The 21,996-nt window shown below is 36.4% G+C and overlaps 1 protein-coding gene and 1 long non-coding RNA gene across 2 annotated transcripts in view; both read left to right on the top strand.

Annotated features, from left to right (window-relative positions):
• The window catches only part of LOC134575866 (uncharacterized), a 44,180-nt gene extending 36,898 nt beyond the window's left edge, over positions 1–7,282 (top strand). Inside the window, exons 7-8 of the long non-coding RNA XR_010085767.1 lie at positions 30–65; positions 7,252–7,282. This is a non-coding gene — a long non-coding RNA (uncharacterized LOC134575866). The remainder of the gene's footprint in view (positions 1–29; positions 66–7,251) is intronic.
• A 349-nt stretch (positions 7,283–7,631) lies between these two features.
• Positions 7,632–21,996, top strand: part of LOC134575865 (collagen alpha-1(XIII) chain-like) — a 120,988-nt gene continuing 106,623 nt past the window's right edge. The window contains exons 1-4 of the mRNA XM_063435307.1: positions 7,632–7,648; positions 16,565–16,630; positions 19,735–19,842; positions 21,445–21,486. The gene's annotated coding sequence lies outside the window, so the exon portion shown is untranslated. The remainder of the gene's footprint in view (positions 7,649–16,564; positions 16,631–19,734; positions 19,843–21,444; positions 21,487–21,996) is intronic.

The following is a 21,996-nucleotide window of genomic DNA, read 5'->3' as shown; positions in this document are numbered from 1 at the left end:
ATGTGACATTATCTTTTTTGGTATTATAGGGCCACCCTGGTCAGAAAGGAGAGAAAGGGGAAATGGTGAGTACATTTTAAGTAAGGACACTGTATAAGCAATGTAAAAAAAAAAAACAACTAAACTATACACGCACACACACACACACACACACACACAAACACGCACACACCAATAAACCATATTATTCAAATTTTGTCTCTCCCGTTTAAAAAAATATATAATTTTTTAATAAGTATCTACTTATTTGTAACCACAATGCTGTCACCGTTATTCACTAAAGTGAATATTGAAAGTGAATTTCAAATTTAAGGTCAAAATAGCTAAAGTCAGCTATTTTTCACGCTTTGCTACTTTGGCCTTGAATTGGAAAATTCACTTTGAATTCTCACTTTACTGAATAGCCATGTGTTAAACACATACTGCTATTCACTAAAACAATGAATTGTATGAAAACTGAAAATCATATAGCAAAATGTAGGCAAAAAGTCTCACACTCTACTAGTTACAGCGTGGGAATTTTAGCCCACATGTTGCCATTCAGATTTCAATTTGCCACAATTTGGAGTTTAGTGAATATGAAGCACGTGTTTAGATGAACAAATCAAATGAAGAGACACAAATAAAACATTTTTGAAATTGCTTGATGTTCTTCAGTTTCCGGTGTAGTGAATAATCTCAATGTATTTGCCAACACTGCCTCATGCATAAGTGGTTAATAGTTCTATAGGCTGAACAAAAATCTTACGCCCCTCAAGTCCAGTCTATCTCACATCTGTGGTAGTTCTTTACAATGCTTCACTGTCCCTTTAAGTAGAATTCAAACATACATGTATATGTAGAGCCAACTAAGTATAATAGCGTGTATGGTAATAGGTGCGATAATATAAACACAGTTAGATTGAACAGACTTTCTCAACAAATTACTGCAAAAAAAAATAATTAAAAAGAAATAAAAATAACTTGGTGCTTGCAAATGAAAAGGTAAAGCCATTTATTCCAACCTTCATATAAAAAGCACATTACATATATTTTTACATGTGTTGCATGCTGTAATGTTAAATGACCTAGCATTATTATAAAACCATTTCTGGTAGCCGGCAGCCCTATTTTAATGTTGAATTCTCTAGTGTTACATTAGGCAGGTGTCACATATAACATCCCAGTGCTGTGATGAAGCCATGTTTCCTCTCTCATATTAAATGCATGTATATATATATAATAGTGCTTTGCATTCATAATTTTCATTATAATGAAGATGTCTGTACCTCGTAAAATTTCCATTAGAAAAATACTTTTTGCCACTTTATTTATTCAGCATGGTGCAAATGGAACAAAATGCATTACTCTTCACACATACTGCTATGTGATTTGGTTGTACATTTAATTGCGACACTTTTAGCAGTTGCGTGGTTCTAAGATACCACTTACCTCATGCCTTCTGATATGTGTCCAAATGAATAAAAATCTAAATTGGGTACCCACACGAATGCTAAGGGGCTTGATGTTTCTGAACCAGGAGGTTGAGCTGGTCTGAATGTAGAGTGATCTCAGACCTTACGAAATCCTGTAATAAGTCTTTGATTAGGATATTGTGTCACTCAAATAGTATTATTGGCTATTTAGAACATTGCATATAGATCTAAATATGTAATAATACATAGTGATCTTTGTGTGGAATTAAGAACTGTGTTTCACTCAGTATACCAGTTTGTATATTTAAATTTGAAACTCTAATTGGAAACGATTAAGGGAAGCAAATTTTAATGCAGAAGGTGTTTTTTTTTCTCAAATCCAGTGAGTACATGTTTTTTCTTTTTACACATCACTTAAAGAATTACTCTAAGCACTATCGCCACTTTAGTGATTTGCTATGAAACTCTGCATGTAAGAAGTTTAACTCCACCACTTTTAGAGTCATTGGGGCTTCATTAGCCAGCCCGGCTAATATTTCTAAGCACAGAATTCCATCCATTGGCTGAGAGCAATAGTTGACCATTCTGTAGAAGCCAGATGTGCATCAACAGAGCTGGAAGGATCCTCGCGCCTTGAGCTCTTTGCCTCATTACCAGGAAATGGGGCCAGGGTACTCCTTGCATCATAACCACTAAACCAGACTCTAGTGGATTAGATTTGTGGAGTAACCCTTTAACTACACTTAGCTGCCTGTTTATGTATTTTTTATTTCACTATCTCATTTTTTTCACTGTGTTTTTCAAGAGACTGGATGAAATAGGATAAACATTTAGTTTCACTTGCACAACCACATTTTAGTTTTTACCTTATTTTGGGCAGATGAGAATTTCATATTATTGCTGTGACGTCATATGCTTTTGTCCGTCAAATAAATAGAACAAAAGGAGACACATGGGGCATAGTATCCTATGCCACACTTATTGTTCCTGTGACAGTAATTGTTCACAGGTTGTTTATGCATGTCTGGGGAATGATCATCTATACCTTCTATCCATATCTGCTCTCTGGGGTTTCGTGGACATCTGGGACATCTTGATTTACTGTTATGCCAAAGACAGCTGTGATATTGGTGCATTGTCAGAGACAAATATATTGTGTATCAAGGTCCATGGTTGATAGCTAAAAACAAATGGCATTTTAAAAATATTTCTCTTAAATATATCTAAACCCTTCTAAAAATGCAAAGTAAAGCAGTGTGTTTAAAAATCTCCCACTTACTCAGTATAATCTGTCAAATATGACAAGTTGCAGATTTATTACACCCTTGTTTGGCCTAGTCTAATGTTTTCCTAAACATCTATTTTACACCATTATGGTCTGGTAATGGTGTTTATTAAATATACCACTCTCACAATGGTCTTATTAATGCTGGCATAATAATCACATGAACATTTTTCACATAATCATCTTTGATTGGTATTCTATTTTTAAAGGGAAAGTAATATTTAAAGGAACCGTCTCACCCAGATGATTACTGGAGTTTAATGAGGTTGTTATTTACTATCAGCAAAAAAAAGTACTGAAACATTTCATTAATAAATATGTAATATTTATTTAATTCTGAATTTATATAATTTTAGAATATTAGCTAGTTTATTCTGCATAGGCAGAAGTTGATAGTTGTCCATATACTCTTTATGCAATCAAAATGTAAATATGTGACAGAAACAAACAATGTAAAATTAACAATATATCCCGTAGCAATCAGATTGCCATTCTATACAGCAAATCTCTTATACAATAATTTTGAAAGAGAAAAAAAAACTCTTTTGAGATCTCTTTAATAAAGACAAAAATACTTAAGGACACGTTTTATAATTCTTAAATAAGGTTCTCTGCAAAAACATCCTTTCAGTTGGTTAAAGATAAAAAAAATATTGTAAAACCCCTCCAAAAAATTAAACCCTCAGTGTGAATAGGTAGATTTTAAAAAAGGATAAAAAATGAAGGTGTCCATAACTTCCAAGATATTATCAAAGAGCATTATGCGAAACCTTCAGATTTCTGTTTCTTAAAGGATCACTATAGGGTCAGGAACACAATCATGTATTCCTGACCCTATAGTGCTAAACCCACCATTTAGGTGGCCTGCCCCCCTTAGCCCTCCTATAAAAGTTTAAGACTCACCTTATTTCCAGTGCCGCGTGGGACAGCCGGCGCTGGCTCCGCCCCCTTTGTCACATCATCAAAATTGATGATTTTTCCTTTCCCATAGGGAAAGCATTGGATTGGCTAAAATAAGCACGAGGGCGGGGCCAAATGCTTTTTTTTTCCAATCAGGACCTCCTCACAGAGATGCATTGAATGAATCCACCGCTCCCTTTATTAAGCATTCACTTAGTGGGCCCTCTTTTACAGGCCTACCCGAACGTCGGTTTCGGGACACACCACAACCGACTTGTACCACCACTACTATAACTCGGCTTATTGTCCCCGACTACAATTGGCATATATTACCCAAAACCAATTGTTTCTTTTGAATCAAATTCTTTGATTAAAAATTGGAATGATACCTTAAACGACACCATGCAACATTTCAATGGACAAAGAGGGATAGTTTTAGGTGTATGAGTGACAGAAATTATCGGTCACTTACTAATGTCAGTATATGCAACTGAAATGTAATTTAGAGCAAGATCAATAAGACTTATTTACACAAACTGATTTCTAAACACAATCATTGTAGTTTAAAGACACTATTGCCGAAGATCTCCGTTACACACGCAGACACACCAACAATATGGAGATCCTATAATAGAGGGACATTAAGAGAGAATGAATTAGTTGAGTCCAAAATAGGTCTGTCCCTCCCAAGAGGTATGTTAAATGGACCTATCTCATTGGAGAGGAGATAATGAAGAGATATTTTGTCTCTCATGATTACGCATCTCCTGACACTTTTCATCCTTAGGTCACCAGAAAAACAATGGGTTGCAGGTGTGGATAGTTACAAGTTCCTTAGACATTCTGAGTTTTAGTCACAAGTACTTCCACTGTAGCATGTCCTGTTACCTTATTCACTTTACAATCTATCCTCTATATCCATTAGTACTAACAAAATGAATGCATATAATTTAGCCTAGTGTTTTTTATAATCTTGATTTAGTCTCATAAATTTAAATATAATTGAGTTGCCTAATTATTTTTAATGAAGATTACCTTTGCTCATTTATTTGAATGGAAAAGAAACCTCAATTTCTGGTTCAAATACTGAGTTTCATTTAGCAAATAATTCAAGTTGGCGTGTTTACGTGATAAGATTTGATTAAAAGAATGTGAATAATACACTCACATATATGTAAAATTAAGCCTGATGTATGAAAAATGCTGATTAAATCTTAAGTGTAATTTGAAAACTGCAGCACAGCTGTTAGACAGGAAGGGACTTTGTACATGAAAAATCAAGGACTTGAATAAAAAACGAAAGTTTGTTTTAATATGTAGATGCAAAAGATATGTGTTTGAATCCAGTTTCTAACAAAATATTTTACAGAGCAGTACTTTGAACAAGAACGTGATTTGTGATTATATTTTAAAAAAAAATACATGGAACCTGAAAATGCTATAAATGGGAACTCATGTAACTCTTAGTCAAGCAAGTTACAGTCCACAGCATTTTGAGGGCATGTGCACCACTAACCCAACATGGTCTAACTTCTTAAGAAGGAAGGGCTGGCTATTGTTGGACTACGCCTTCTTTCCACCTACTCATTTCCTTCCCCTTCTACCATCTACCCTTTTTTATGTTAACACTTCATTCATCATTCTACCTGCCATTTCCTTCTTTACACAATCTACGTGTTTTATTCCCCCACCTTCCCTCACCTCATCAAACCATCTACCTTCTTCATTCCATGTTACATCTCCCTCACCCATGTTGCATCTCTCTAGAATCAATTTTTATTAATGAAGATTTTTGAAGTAAATTTCATCACTGGTCCTGGTAAAATGACCAGCACCATAAATAGTTGCAGTACAATGATGAGACAGGCTGACCCTCCATGTCAATGGCACTACAATCAGCTCTATGTCACAGGCTTACTGTCAAGGTGTTTTCCTTGACTCCAATCTCTCCTTCAACTCTCATGTCCAGTCAACTGCCAAAAACATTGCGCGCCTACTCTCCTATTTAACACTGAATGCCAATAATGGGCAAGTCAATACCACTATACTCTCTTGCCTTAACTACTGCAGTCTTCGTCTCAGTGATCTTATGCATTCCCAGCTTGCACCGTTAAAATCTATAATGAATGAGGTAGCGGCTCATCTTCCTGTCAACCCACATGTTACACACCTCCCCCCTCTGTCAGTCCTTACCCCGGTCTTCTGTAAGATTTAGGGCTCAATTTAAAATTTTGGTACTTGCTTACAAATCTCTACAAAATGCTGCTCTTTTCTACCTACCTATCCACCCTAATACAGAAGTCTGTCCTGGACCATACAATCTACCGAAGTCATGCGTCTTTCCTCTGTTCGTACTTCCACCTCTGATGCTCACCTTCTAGACTTATCTAGTGCTGTGCCGTTCTCCTTTCCCTGTGCCATTAAACTCTCACTCAGTCTCCATTCTTTCAAAAAATCATTGAAAACTCGCTTCTTTAGGAAAGAAGATTTGCCTTTCCACACCTTGGTAACCCACCTTGCTTTCTCTCTGCAACGGTCATCCAAAAACCTAAGCCTTCGTTGAAAACTATTCCAAAAACCTACTTTTCCCATACATGAAATAAATCCAACCCTTACCACTTGTCACTTGACCCCATTCACTCTAGAATGTATGCATGCTTGAGCAGTACCCTCAACACCATCTGTTCCTGTGCATACAACTCGTCTTGTTGCTAATACTTGTCTGTTCGTCCATCCTTTGTGCAGTGATGCGGAATTTATTGGCACTTTTAAAATAATAGTAATACTAATATACAGAAAATTATAGAGTCATAAAAAGCATAACTTCAATTTAAAACCCAGTAGAGAGTGTAAGTTTGTTTGGGTAACACCCTCTTTCCTGCTGTTCCTGTGTTTCAGACGTGTTTTGTTAGAATTGGTTGTCTTGTTTTACCTGTTGTATAGTGCATTCTCATATGTTGGTGCAATATCAATAATTGTAATTGTGATGAATGATTTAGGCAATAGTGAACAATAAATATAAATGTGATAAGACAGAGCTAGCAACATAAAATGAGGTGGTATGTCTAATCTATTTAGCTAAGAACCACCATACACACATAGAACTAAGACAGTCTCTTGGAAACATTCCACTCCATTAAAATAGTTTTCTTTAAAAGATTGTTTTTATTCATCCTTCCTCTTTTATTTTAGGCCTAGTGAATGTCCACACAATCCCTGAAATTGATTTATTTGTAACCTTTTGGAATTTTTAATAATTTTGGAAAATATTATTTTTCTATTCAGTTTGCTGTCTCTTTTAACTGAATAGAAGAATAATATTTTCCAAAATTATTAAAAATTCCAAAAGGTTACAAATAAATCAATTTCTTTGCTCCATGCTATACAGTGCAAATACAGACCCCAGTGAATTTCAGGAGTCTGGCATCAGCATTGTGGTGTTCTGCAAAATGGGCTGATACTGGTGAACACGTACCTATATTTGCGTAGTTAATATAATAATAAAAATGCTAATTATTGATCTCTTTCTTTACTTCCAATTAAAAAGAAGTTGTTTTTGGAAGATAAATATTTTTGGTGCAAATTGATTTATTTGATCATCCCAAATATTAAATAAATGTACTAATTATGATTTGTTTGTTTTTTCTTAAGGGTCCGCCTGGTCCCAAAGGGCAACCTGTAAGTATATCTAATTTTTATAGATTAAAGTAAGTAGCTTAATAAATATGCATTTAAATCCAAAATATCAGTTATGGAAATTTTCTGACATCCTTTTTTTTGTGCCAGGGAACTTCTGGAATAAAAGGAGAAAAGGTAAGAACTGCACAACAGAATCAAGCTAATTCATATATTCAGGTTATCATTGTTATCTTGTGTACTGTTTATGCTACATGTTGCATTAGATAACTCGTCTTCTACTATGTAAATAAAAGTGGTATATAGGTACTAGTTGTAAAACTATTTCATTTTGTCTCTGCAGTTTAACAGTTATGTCCTTTTTTTTCTTTTTTCTTTTTTTTCATTGCAGGGCCATTGCGGGGACTACAGGGTAAACATTCCCTCCTAATAACCTCTATTCTCATTTCTCAGTGTTATTCCTGCTGCATGCTTGAGTAGGATTTAATTAATGTGTTTATTTTTTCTTAAAGCCATGATGTTCATCTCATTACAGTCAAACAGAAAGAAAACACATTTAATGTAACTAATGAATTGGATTTTGGGAAGCAGATTAATGAAGTCTGTGTTTTATATTAGTTAAATGGATAATCACTTGGGCGAGAGAGCTATACATCTGTGTGTGTATGCACTTGGCAATGCATATATGTTCAGATGTCTTATAAAACATCTTGTGCATTTGTCATCTGACTGGAACCTCCTGTGCTGTTCTGTCAAACCTTTCTATTGATCCAATGATAGACACTACAAAATACATTCTACAACAATTATTGTGGTACTATCACGAACAAGGTTTTGTCATAAGTAAGTCTAAACCAACTCTGCAAACCAAATAATATTTTAATCTAACCAATCTATAACAAATTTAGCTCCAATACACCAAGATCTGACCCTAACCCAATGGAGAGGTAATCATATTCGACTTGAATGACAATTGTCACACTCTCCGGGCTCCTTTAAAAAAGCAACTACAAACAAACGGCTGGACAGAATTAATAATGACCAATATAACGTTTAGGAATTTTGTAAAGCACACGTTTCTCTTGGCATTTTAAAATACTTATTCAGTTTGAGATTTTTTTTTTAACTTATTAAATAATTCTTGAGCACGTAGAGTGACTGATATCAAATTTGACTAGTATTGACTCTAAACACAAAATAAGTACCCTCATATTTTTTTAAAATAATGAGATACAAAGTTAGCAGTTAAAATGATTTTCAGCTAGTAAGTTCTGAAAACAACAATACCATGCCTATAAGACTCAATTCACCTTGGAAACCAATATATCTTGACATTTAGCACTTTGTCCAAGAATAACACCCATTTTCACTTGATACATATGGTTCATATGGTGCTGTAACTAGCAATTTACTGACACTTCTTCCAATACGATACCAACTACATTATTAAAGAATGATACAGTTTGCAAAGTTCTCTCTGCAATAAGATACAGCAGCTCTAGACAAATAATTTTAGCCTTCACTTGGCCTCATCAGCAGGGTTGGTGAAAGCATTTTTGGATACATAGGCAAAGATGCATTTTGTCACTTCCTGTTTAGCCCCAAAAATACATCTTCACCTGTGTGTCCCATAATCCACCTCTTACAATTCCCCTTTTGTGTTTCTTATCTCCTCTTTTGATTGTCTTACTCCCTTTAGTGTATCTTTCCCCCCTTTGTCAAACACTCCCCTTTCATATATCTTATCCCCTATGTTTCCACTGTGTGTGTGTTATATCCTCCTTGTGTGTCTCTTTCACCCCCAGTTCCTTTGTGTGTCTCTTCCTACCCCAGCCTCCTTTTGTTTCTCTTACTTTCATCAGCCCCCTTCCCTAGGCTCTCCGTGTGTCCCTTTTGTGTGACTATTTCTCCCCTTCCCCAACCCCTCTATGTGCCTCTTCCCCACCCTCTTTTTCCCCTTCCCCATCTCCTCTACCACAGTACGCTCAGCCAGGTGTAACTGGCTAGAGCGGGAGCACTGTGCTGTAGGCTCCTTCCTGCTGGTCTTATGTCCTTTAGGGCTAGTGCGCCCTAAGGTGGCCACCTATGCTGCCTTATAGTTGCTTCATCCTGATTATCAGTGAGTTATAGCTGATAGCCCTCTAGGCATTGTGAGCAAGGAGTCCAGGTCTGAACTACCCTTTTAAGGTAGAGAAACCTTAATCAGGGAAACCTTGGCACTCCTGATGTTGTGGACTACATTTCCCCTGATGCTTTGCCAGCATTGCAGCTGTAAGAACATTATGGGATGTGTAGTACACAACATCTGGAGTACCGAAGGTTGCCTACCACTGCAGCCTAATCAATTGTATTTAAAAAACAAAATAGCTGGCTATCACCATATGACTTGAGTCTGTACAGAAAAAAAAAAGTTAAAGGGACTCTCCAGGGGAGGCAAGTTTACTTACCTGGTTCTAGCGCCGGGAGCCTCGTGAAGCCGCGCCCCCTATTTCGTCAAAATGACGAAATAGGCGGGCGCGAGCAGGGAGCAATCAGACGCTTCCATTTTGCGGACTTTGCCTGCCCCCCTCCTCCGCTGACAGGCTGGAGAGAGAAAGCGCGCACACAGTGCCTTCTCTCTCCTGAACACGTCAGACGTATTTTAATACGTCTGACGTGTCCAGGGCCTTTTTAGGGCCCTGCGTGATAGGAAGTCCCTCTAGTAGCCGTCTCAGTGACGGCCACTAGAGGTATTCCTATCAATCAATGTAAACACTGTATTTTCTCTGAAAATACAGTGTTTACATTAAATTGCCTGCAGGGAGCTATAGATAATACCTGAACAACTACATTAAGCTGTAGTTGTTCAGGTGACTATAGTGTATAGTTTAAACTCCTCAAAATTACATGAAAAGTTAAACCAAAAACATATCAGAAATGGTTCTGTCTGCTACCCTCATTTTTACCCATTTTCTCAGAATGCAGTTGAAGATTTGTTCTGTACATGCTCTACAGCGAGCATTTTATTTATGGTAGAATACTATTGTTGCTATTTTTGCAAAGTGCGATGTAAATGTTTCTGAATTACATTTGCTGAATGTAGTTTCCATGATAATAGTCCTTGGATATGTAAACATGTATTCACTTCTTGAACATGCGACATTCGCTGAACCAGTATCTTCAAGGCGAAACTGTTTAGTATTTTTTTTACTAAAAAACTGTTTATCTTTGTATTTTTACTAATGTTAGCTTGAGGTCTTGGTGTTTTGATGAAAGTCCTCTGGTGGAGCATGTATACAGTGTCTGAGATATTGGTTAGAAAACAACTGCCATATTCTAGGTTTAAAGAGAAAAGGCAATCTTCCATTAATACATTTTTCCTCTTGCTTAAAAAAAATATTTAATAATGCATTTCTTTAAAGTGAGCCTGATGCATTGTCTGCAATTTACAGATGGTTTTAGGTAAATGGGCCTTAGCCAGCGGTGGAACTGCCGCCAGTGCAGTCGCTGCGGCTGCACAGTGGCCCGCAAGTTACGAAGGCCCATTTTGTGTCTTTCACACATAGGGACACTTAATGGGCATCTCTGTTCAGAGGCCTGGCCAGGGACCCCAGGACTTTAACAGCACCACTGGGCCCTTGTCAGTTGGTGCTGGGAGGAAGTGAATTCAGATTGCTGTAAATCAGAGTGTAATTTTAAGATGTTCACATTCACACTGAATAATAGATTGAAAGGTGCCAATTAAGCCAAATGTAGTATTGCTTGATTAGATTAATGTAATATGGTGTTTAAACTCCTTCAGTCCTTCATCGTTCCATGGCAGATAAAATAAGTACAATTAAATATGGTAATACTAAAATCCCCTGGACGTACTTTGAAACCAGAGTAATCTGAATGTACCTTTCCTGGTTAAATACTTTGTTATTATTATTAACTTTGTTTAAAAATAATGTATTTGGTTTACTATTGCCATAAGAATCATTGATATTTATCTATGTACCAGCTCGTTGCAGACTTCCCTAGCGGGGTAGGCTGGATGTTTAACTTGGCAATTCCAGATGTAATATTTCTGAAATCCCAAATGAAAAACTTGCCACACAAAAAAAACTGCCATTACCTTGAAAATGAGATCTCTGAGATTCTAAATCAGCTCCTGCGAGTTTCCAGCTTCAGTGTATGAACAGGTTTTGGAGTCATAGAATTCAGTTATGTAATTTCAAGTATATACACAACATTGTACTTCATAATCAAACCGTGTTTACACTACACGTACAAAGGAGCAGGCAACTTAATTTAAAGCATAGCACACATTTCTCTATTATTTTATTTGGACATTTTATATAAATGCGTTGAGTTCTCATTCCCAGGTGTGAACGAGTGCTGAACTGAATCAATGTATTGAGTTAGTGACATGCGGGCCATAGCTAGTTACTTATGTTGCGGTCTCGATACAATATTAGAAGGGTCAGCTGTGTTAATTTTGCATAACTGTGTCACTGGATTGTTATGTACAGAAAGAGACCAAAGAAATCCATTCTTAATCTGTATCCTGGCTTTTATTACAAATCTGGGCTGCTGCCTACAAATGAACTGTTAATGTGAAAAAGAAGAATAAATACAGAATAGAAATAGAAAAAAGCAAATCTTTTAAGCTCCATTCTACTTAAAAAGGAGCCTGTTAAAATAGTAAAAAAAATATCAGCTATGTAAAAATAATACAACCAGTTTATTAAAACCCCATAATTGTGCAAGAGGTAAACAAACACGTCAACTTGAAGCTGCATCTCTAGAGTATTAGCACATATGTGCATGTCACTCATTGCAAAGAGCGATGAAATGCTTGATTCACCATCAACTCCTGCAATGACTCCGTATACAACACCCAAAGGGGCAGCTTGTTAACTATAGGGCTATAGTTTTTAGACTGATGGTTGATGACACATGTCTGATAAATGAAGCCAAGGTCAGAGGCTCTAGAACAGCAAAGCTAAATATATGTAGTAACATGCTGCTAGAACCCCAAATGGCAGTGAGTCCCCTGGAGTTCAGGATGCTATCCATGTTTGGCTGAGATTCAATTCAGTCAAATTAACATAATCTGATTTTGCTAGGGGATTGTATTGGAGCAACGAGTATTGAAGAAAATGGTGGCAGAGTTGAGAGTCTGTGCAGGAAAGTGCATATTTCTGACTTCAAGATGGTGGTGTATCGATAGTTTGCTATGCTTTGATAATTAACTGTTTATATAGTTCACGTTCCACAAAAATGTATTTCCACTTGTGCTTCAGGAGGTGACAGAAAATTTCTCAGCACACTATATTTCACATCACTGACATTATATAGGCTTTATAAAAGCTGGAAAGAATGGTCAGAAATAAAATAAACTGCGGCTGCCATCTTTAAAGATAGAAAGAGCAATTGTAGTGTGGGACGTTGACTGTCTTTTCCATTGAATATAAATGAAACCAATGGAAAGGTCACATGATTTAGTTGTATTATGTGTGACTTTGTAACTGATTGGATGCATCGTCAGCATAACACAATTACTGCATTGCAAACTTGGCAAATTGCAGGTTGGTGCCAAGTCAGACTATGCAACTAAAATCCATAATGATTGTTGCATGTTTACAAATTTGAGAATAATTATTTTTCTTTCTTTTGAGAAATAGACTCAGCTGTGTTTATATAATCACATAGGTTACATCACTGAAATTCCTGGAATAAATATAGTATTTGTAGACAGAACTCTCAATGAGTTCTCAATATTCTATGCTACAGATGAAGAACCTATAGCCTCATACTGGCATTCAAGCCAAAGGTCTGCCACACCATGAGTATTCAGAAAAGTGTGCTTTGTAACATGACACAGGCAACTGCCCCAGGTACCTGAGAGGCACAGTGTCCAAATCAAGAGCAGTTTGAATTTAATATGTTGCTGAATCAGTAATCTAAAAAATAAAATAAAGATTTTCCCTGGTGGTCAGATGGTGGAACACATGGTCTGCACTTCCATATTTCTTTGGTGGTGGTGCTCCATGAGGGAGTCAGAGTGCAGCTGCCAGGATTCTCAGCCTGCCATCTGACTACTTCACTGACGGCCTGACCGGACCAGATCTATGTGCAACAGGTAGTGGTTCAGACCGTTCACACTACCACCATACCACTAATATTAAGAGCATTAAATCACAAATTTATTATTAACTAGACTAGCGGTATTTATTACTAAATAGTTACCATAACCACCATTTAAAGTGATCATGGTGGTGGGAGTCCGCTTGAAACAGTGCGCATGTAAAGATATTGACACTTGTGGGCCAGGGGCAGAATGTCAGTTCTGTGCATATTTCACATCTGTAGTCAGTGAACACAATGACTCTGACCTCCATTTTCATGATTAATTGCAGTGTTGGCACTTCAATAAATTGGTTTTGAGTTGCAGTTTAGGCACTCAGGCTCAAAAAAGGTTCACCATCACTGTCCTATGCCAATGACGGTTAACCTTGGCAATCAGATGTTTGTGTATTATATTTCCCATAACAGTCCCAGTAATTAACTTAATCTTTGTAGGCATGATTGTCTTTACATTTTTCACACCCTTTAACAGTAACAGGTAAACATGACTGTTAGATGTGCATTCAATACATTTCTTGCAAGCACAGCTAGCCTGTCCTAGGTAAACAGCAATTTGGCTATATGATTTTTTAAAGTGAAATTGTCTGCACTTACCAGGCCTTCCACTTCCCTGTTGCAGTATCCTTCTGTAATTCCCATTTCCAGACCGCCTGCACTCCTCCTCAGTTCTTCACTTGCCCTGTTCGGGACACTTCCTTAAGCAGGGAAAGCATCCTCCATGATGCCAACATGCAATGAATTCATGTCACTCGTTCCTATATTCCCTAGCCAGCGCTAGCAGCATAGGCTAGGGAATTACCATAGCAACAACCAAAGTGCACGCACTGTGGTTGCTATGGGTGGAGAGCAGAAGGACCTTCTATGGAAGGTGTCTTCTGCTCTCCGTGTCTCTCAGTTCCTCCGTTTTGAGAGTTTGCTGAGGAATTGAGAGACAGTTTGAAGAAAAATCTATGGTTAAGTATCTTTTTATCCAAATCTATACTTTAGCTGGCAAAACTGCTAGCATAATATATAGATACAATTTCAAGCTCTTTTAAATGAGCATAAGTAAAAAAAATAAAAAAAAAATAGCATGGCCATTTCACTTTCATTTAGGGATGGGTGTTTTAATGTATAAAATTATATAACAATCTGTATTACTTTAATTCTTAATATAGAATATTATTTTCTCTTTTCAATATTTAACTAGCTGAAACCAGCTGGATTCTTTGAAGTTCAGACAGAGAGCAATATTCTTTAGAGATCTGTATTTTAAGTCTATTAGGTAAAGCAAGCATATTTAGCATCAAAGCATACTTTCTACAGAGAGTCTCGTTGCTTTATCAACATACCATACATTGAAAGTATTTTGGTAATGTGACTTGGTGTGTTCATATAACACTCCGATGTTTGCATTACTTCCTTATATTGACAGCCACAGGTGTTCCATTGTCAAATTGCAGAGGATTTATGGCTAAAAAGAAAAGGTGTGCAAACAACAAATTGCATATTATAGCCATTTAGGCTTTGATGGTAATGTGTCCATATAGATATGGCTAACGTTCAGATATTATAATATTCTGACATTATGTGTCCAAGTGACTCCACTGTTCAATCGGAATATGTAAATATCACATTTCTAACACTGTGATCCAATCAGATTTAGTGTGTAGGAAAAAGTGGATATTCCCTGGTACATTTTTCTATACAATTTCACAAGGCAACATTTAGATACATGTATAGGCTTATTGATACTTTTCTATATGCTATATGTTTAGACATATAAACAGACTATGATATATTCACAAGCATAAAAGATATATAGCGTAACATTTACAAATTATTTGACGAATGTATTTGCATTACTGGAATGTTTCTAGTTTTACAGATAAAACCTTTTTCTTAGAGACAATTGTGACATAGATTATTCTTTCCAAAGGGATTAATGGCATTGAAAATCATACAATATTTATTCACATTCATTTTACACGGTCAGCAGTCATGGCGCTACAGGCATTTTAAGACATATCACATGGGAGAAAGTGTCATTTCTTAGGAGAGGGTAAGAGGGTAACATTAACTATATTGAAAGCTGACAAACAAAGACAGTGCTAAATGAAGTGTATACATTACGACAAAGCTCCCCCCCAAAAAGAGGATTATGATTCTAGATTGTATACATTCATTGCGTTCGTCATTTATGATTTGAGAACATCTGAACTTACTAAATTATAATAACTATCAAAATTTTGACACATTTCAAAGTATATAAATGTGCTCATAAAAAGCACATAGTTATATTTTCATACGTAAAGAGATATTCTAACCCACTTGGTATTAATTCTTGGGTGCAACTCCATAATCACCAGTTGACCAACACTTTAAGGACCAATGGCAGTCTATGCCATCATAACAACTGGTCTCTAAGGAACATTTTCCAAAATTTAAGGTCTTACTCATTTCATTCCAGTGATAAATAAACAGTATGATAAGTGTTGGAAGGAAGTCCTAAGGGATCAGATTGTGATGGCAGCAAAGATGTAATGATTGCTTAAAGGAACATTCCAAGCACCATAACTACTACAGCACACTGCAGTGGTTTTTGCCCAAAACGTGCCCTGGTGCCCTCCTCCCCATTAAAAGTAGTCATATCATATTAGAACAGTTTGACTTCTTACCTGGGGTATGTCTGGCGCAATCCCTGCCTCCACTATTTCCCACAAAAAGCCGAATTCTCTATTTCTGTGCTAAGTCCTGTAGCGGAGAGTGCAGCTCATTGGTTGAGAGCAATCAGCTTGGAGGTTTCCAACTGTCTGGTGGCAGTAGTGGAAGTGGGGACTGCTGCCCAAAGGATGCCCAGCAAGAAGTCATACCATTCTAAATGGGGGGTGGGACGGGGTGCCAGAACATTGCTGCCACCATAAATACTACATAATGCTGTAGTGGTTATGGTGCTTGGAGTGTTGCTTTAATGAGGTCAAATGCATTATTTGAGTATCTGTGCTAATTTTTTGAGAACTGTACCTAATTTTTTGAGTATCTGTGCTAATTTTTTGAGAACTCGTAACCTTCTGATTCCTCTTGTTTATACTGTTTCTTAAAACTTTCTATTACACTTTCTTTGTTCTTTCTTCCCTTTCTTCCTCACTCTTCTGACCTGTCACACATTGCTCGTGTACTTTGCACTGTTTCCTTCCACCGTTGCACTGTGAAATTCCTGGCATGGTGCCCCCTTCAGCTGTTGCCTCTTCTTAATGCAGTGCGGGTGGCTCAGCCATCGGTCATAAAAAGACGCATCTACCAGGTACACTCCTTTCTTTGCTCTTGCACTAGCTCGTTCCCTGGCATACTTCTAAAAAGGTTCTTTATTAACTGTGGCAGAATGCTCTTTTGTGCTTTCGTTGTTTAATTAAATGAAATTAAACATGGAACCTTAAATCAGCGCATGGTGTTAAAGTGCAAATACCCTTACTTCCTGATAATAACACAAAATGAAATTCTGCTACTAAAGAATATTAACAACAAGGAAAAACACCTCTGTAATTACACAGATTATTTATTATAACAAGGCTGTTTAAATTAATAGGTTACAGACACACTGGGCTTTAAAGATAATATTTAGGAAAGGGCAAATGTTAATTGTTTAATGTTATTTTTCTTTTGTTAGCGAAATTCTAAACCTCTGACATGACCCTTCAAGGGCTGTGTTTGACTCTCTTGGTCTATATATTCAAACACTTTAGAAAAAAAAAATGAACAGGATGAGTTTTGAAATTCTGGCTAGATCCAGGTCTGTGGATTTTTGGGTCAAGCAGGGACATGCCAAATCAAGGACAATAATCTTTCTACAGCCTATTACCAGAGCACGGATTTCTACTTTTCTCCACTTTAATAATCCCATTTCAACTGGAATGACCTAAATATTTTATTTTAATTTTATTATCCTTATAAAATTACACACACACGCACTCACACATACACACACAAAAATCATTAATCATTAGCTTCTACTGTAATTGTAATGATTGGATCTTATTCAACAACCCACACAAGAAGCAATGGCCTGTTGTATAAATTAAAGTCATTCTATATCTTCATCTTTCTATGAAAGAATATATTCCTACGTATTTAACTATAGGTCATGCATTGGTCACATGTGGAGTATCAGATTTCTTCCAGATTGACTGGAGGCCAATCTTAGAGATTCCATGTCTTGTTTAATATTCATTGCTCAATAGAGACTTATTACATTTATCAAAACATAACTGTACTTATTATTAGCAGGGAACTGTGAAAAAAACTAATTGGACAAAAATAATGCAGGAATGTTTTTTTTCAACTTTTATTTTTATTTTTTTAACTTATGGTTGAAATAGATATTATTAGTTGAAATAATTAGAACCAGGCGATTATTCTATGAATAAAAATATAGCCGTAGGAACCAAAGTAAAACTATATTTTTGCATATAACCTTAACACAGTTACTTTAATGCTGTCCATTTTAGATGCTGAAAGGGTGATGTCACAAAATGTTTCGACGATCACTAGGGCTTAGAATAGTTATATGTTGAAGCATAACTCATTTATCATGGATTAAATAGTGTGTAAGAAAAGAGTCTCATAGCCAGGCATCATTATAGATTATCTTGTTGCCTTGAAATATTATTGGCATTTAACTACTCCACTCTAAAGTCAACCTCACTATACACCAGTGATAGGCAACCTTTGGCACTCCAGATGTTGTGGACTACATCCCCCATAATGCTCTTACACCCATAATGCTGGCAAAGCATCAAAGGAGGTGTAGTCCAAAACATCTGGCGTGCCGAAGGTTGCCTATGCCTGATATACACGTAAAAACATATCTTTAACTATATAAATTGGACTTGTTTACCTTGTGCTTTTTCAAGCAATAGCGGAGAGAGGAGTGCATTTGAAATCTGTTTAACCCCTTAAGGACAAAAGTTCTGGAATAAAAGGGAATCATGACATGTCACACATGTCATGTGTCCTTAAGGGGTTAAAAGGCTTTTGTGCTGCTTATTAATATAGCCTTGATTTTTCTTTACACTTACTAACAATAATCTATAATTGGTTGACCTTTTCCCCCTGTGTTGCTTTAAACAAAATTATACTATTTTAATTAATACAACTGAGTTTTGTGGGAGTACAAAAACTATTTTCGAACAAGTATGCCGTCGTTATATGCATTCAGATGCAGACTTGCTGTTTGAGCATGTGTTAAATACAGTTAAATACAAGTTAGCAAACACAATTCTGCATGTTTTCCACAGTCTTATATATTACCAGGATTTTACATGTGACATCTCAGTAAGCCTTGTGTATAACGAACTTATAACAAAGACTTTACTGTGCAGTCTGCATTTCATGTACACTTAACGTTATTTAGTCTTATTCATGACTAATGGGCCAGAATATATTTAGGAAGATGGAAATCCATGAAGAAATTATCATTCAACAGCATGCCTGTTTTGACTTTAAACACTTAAAGGGACACTCCAGTACCAAAATAAGAATCACTGTCTTCTAAATCTACCCCCAATGAAAACATGCATGCATTTAATTATGCATTTTTTTAATTGGGGGTATATCTAAAATCACTCTTGCCTGCAGCCTTTGCAAGCCCTCCCCTTCTTCCCCAAACTAGACTTTCCGTGGCTGTCCAATCACAGATTTCCCAATGCAGCTCAATGAGAAGTCTTTGCAAGGCAGGTGTTCTGAGCAATTGTCTGCCTTTTGAGTTTAGCTCAAATGAGCTAAACAAACCAGGAAGCAACATAACTGGAAGTCATATTGAAAGCTTGGGGTGTAACAAGGTTAATTTATAAAAGTTCCAATTTCTATAGAGAACTGCACTTTTTTTAAATGGGAAAAGTGGACACACTCTTGAAACATAAAGCACTTCTGCAAGCTTTAGGAGTGTGGAGTGTCCCTTTAACACATATTGGTTATGAGGAAGGCATCAGTAAATAATTAAATAAAAGATGGAGTCAGCTGTCTTTCATATAAAAAAATCACATCTTGAAAAGGAAGAGTCTGACACTCACCCAATTCTCTGTGATTAGATTGTTATCTAGAATATGTCAATACTAAAGTTTTTATTTGTTCTCTCAAACAGATGTTCCATTTTCATAATTCCAAAACCTGTTATTTGGGCAATATTTTTTGAGCTAGAAATAAAATGAAGGACATGGTTTGCAAATAAGTAAAATTTTAGGGGAAATATTTTAATGGCTGAAGCATACAAACCGCCCAAAAACAACTACGTTAGTTTGATTAGCTCATTTTAGATGGTATCTCTAATCCCTTACTGAAATGACAAAATGTACTGCTACATTAATCTAAACAACAATCTGTTTATGTTTGTTTCTTTTTCTCTAAATCTAGGGTGAGCAGGGACAGACAGGAGCCCAAGGTCCACCAGGGCTACCGGGCCCACCAGGGCCACCGGGGCCTTTAGGAGAGCCTGGAATACCTGGGGTTGCTGGGCCACCTGTAAGTTAAAACAAATGCAATTCTTTTATTATTTTACAAGTCTGTATGTTTAATTTGGTAATTATTACAGGCTGCTAAATCACATTCAACATAGTTGGGCATTTTAGAGACAATAATAATTAAAAAATAAAAATGAAATATATATATGTATCCTTTTATTTGACTTACATGACACATCGAGCTGGAGCAAATCACAATTGTTAATGTATTAAATAATTAGATATTGTAAAAAAATTTACTTGTGTCTTTATATCCCCTTTTATAGCGAATCTCCTTCATTGAGGAAATGGTTTTAATATTCAGCCACTCCTAGCAATAGTCTCTACTGTAAAGCGCTATGGATGATGCTGGCACTACATAAATACCAGTAGTAATAATAATAGTAATAATACTGCTTTTGTTGGGAGAACTGTACATATCCCATGAGCTATAAATTTGCTCATGAATTAAACCTCCAATGCAAAAAATATGTGTACCTACTCATCAGTAAATTACATTGAAGATACATTATTTAAAATTTAACATGATGAAATACCTCTCCCATATAAAATCAAACTGTGAATAGATACCAAAAAGTTCCATAGCCCTTAGGGAGCACTCAAAGCACCACAAGCATTTCCCCTCCATCCCACTGATTTTAATAACCTTTTCACTAATGCTTTTCTCCTGGCACAGCATAAGTGAATATTCCTCCCCCAGCACTCTCATTTTATCGTCTGTGTCCAGAGCTTGAAGGACTATTGCAGAAGTCCATTTGTGGTTTAGTTGGATTGCAGCAGAAGGATCTGGAGCTCAAAGACCGTTTTCCGTATAACCAATATAACAAGATTTAGTGGTTAGGATGCTTAGAGTGCCCCTTTAAGAAACAGTTGTACAGAGGCTTGTCGGGATTCCTTTTTCGATATTTATTTATATAGCATAGCTTACAGTACTATGATTATAAATGTAATCTGTTATAAGTTCTGGCAAGCTGCAGTGTAAACAGTCAAGCTCATTTGAAGGTTTGAAACTTGGAAGAGTTTCAGTGCCTTCCTATCAAAGGATTGCCAGAAGGTGGATAAGAAGGAAAATAAGATGCATTGTAAATGCTGATCATGTGCATAACTTTACTTTTAGTCCCTGTAGTGGGATGTGATTATCGAATCTCAGAGGAGAAGACTTGGCCGAGATATATGAACGACCTCATAAGTAAATTTATCTTAACGCTTTTCCCTTTAATGACTAAAAAAAATATTTCTCCTAACTGCAAAAGGTTAACTAAAGTGGATAAATGGTTCTTCTTTAGTGTTTTTACTGCCCCTTTCTTTATCAAGGCTATCACTATCAAAATACATGTGTCAGAGGCTGACACCAATGTTATTTCCTTCACTCCAGACTGCTGCTAAATACCAAAGAGAGGAAGTAACACTTTGCATGTAATGATCTAGGTCTCAGCAGAAAACCAGACTAAAAAAAGACTCTAGAAAGCCTTTGAAGTTCGTCCCTGTTCTATTCCGAGGCTGTCAGAGCAACCAGGCTGACTCAAATAAAAAGGAGAGAGGGTATGCAAAGTTTAATCATCCATTTTGATAACATGATTTTATTTGTTTATTTTTATTATAGGGCAAGCCAGGGGATACCGGTAAACCGGGAAAAGATGGAAAAGTAAGTCCACCGCCCAATTCTATATCTAAAATGTTTGCCATCCTAGAATACCAAATTTCCCCTTATTCTTGTTGGAAAAACGTTATACAATTAGATGATTGAACAGGCATTGATAGGAATGCAACAGTTCCAGGCATATATATTCAGTCTAATTAGTATGCATATACATCTGTGGAACATGGGTTCTGTTATGGTTATGTGAATATAGGTGGAAAGTCCAGTCATACAGCTAGAGGGGCCCACTTGAAAGATTGGGTTTGCATCTCTAAGGGAACTTGTTGGCATTTTAGTTCTGGACGGCCTTTATGATCTTGCATACATATTTAAGAAGAAAGAGGGTCCACTGTGCTTGGGGAGATACCATGGAGATATTAGGACTTGTGAAAATAAATTATTCAAAAAGTTATTAAGAGATAATATATTCAGGAATGTATTTTGGGTCATAATATATTAAGTAGAAATATACTTAATTTTTCTAAATTATATATCATGTCATGGTAACTTAATTGT

The sequence above is a fragment of the Pelobates fuscus genome, chromosome 10, assembly GCF_036172605.1.
Source record: "Pelobates fuscus isolate aPelFus1 chromosome 10, aPelFus1.pri, whole genome shotgun sequence".
In the NCBI taxonomy this organism is placed as follows: Eukaryota; Metazoa; Chordata; class Amphibia; order Anura; family Pelobatidae; genus Pelobates; species Pelobates fuscus.
This window is presented reverse-complemented; position numbering and strand designations above follow the sequence as displayed.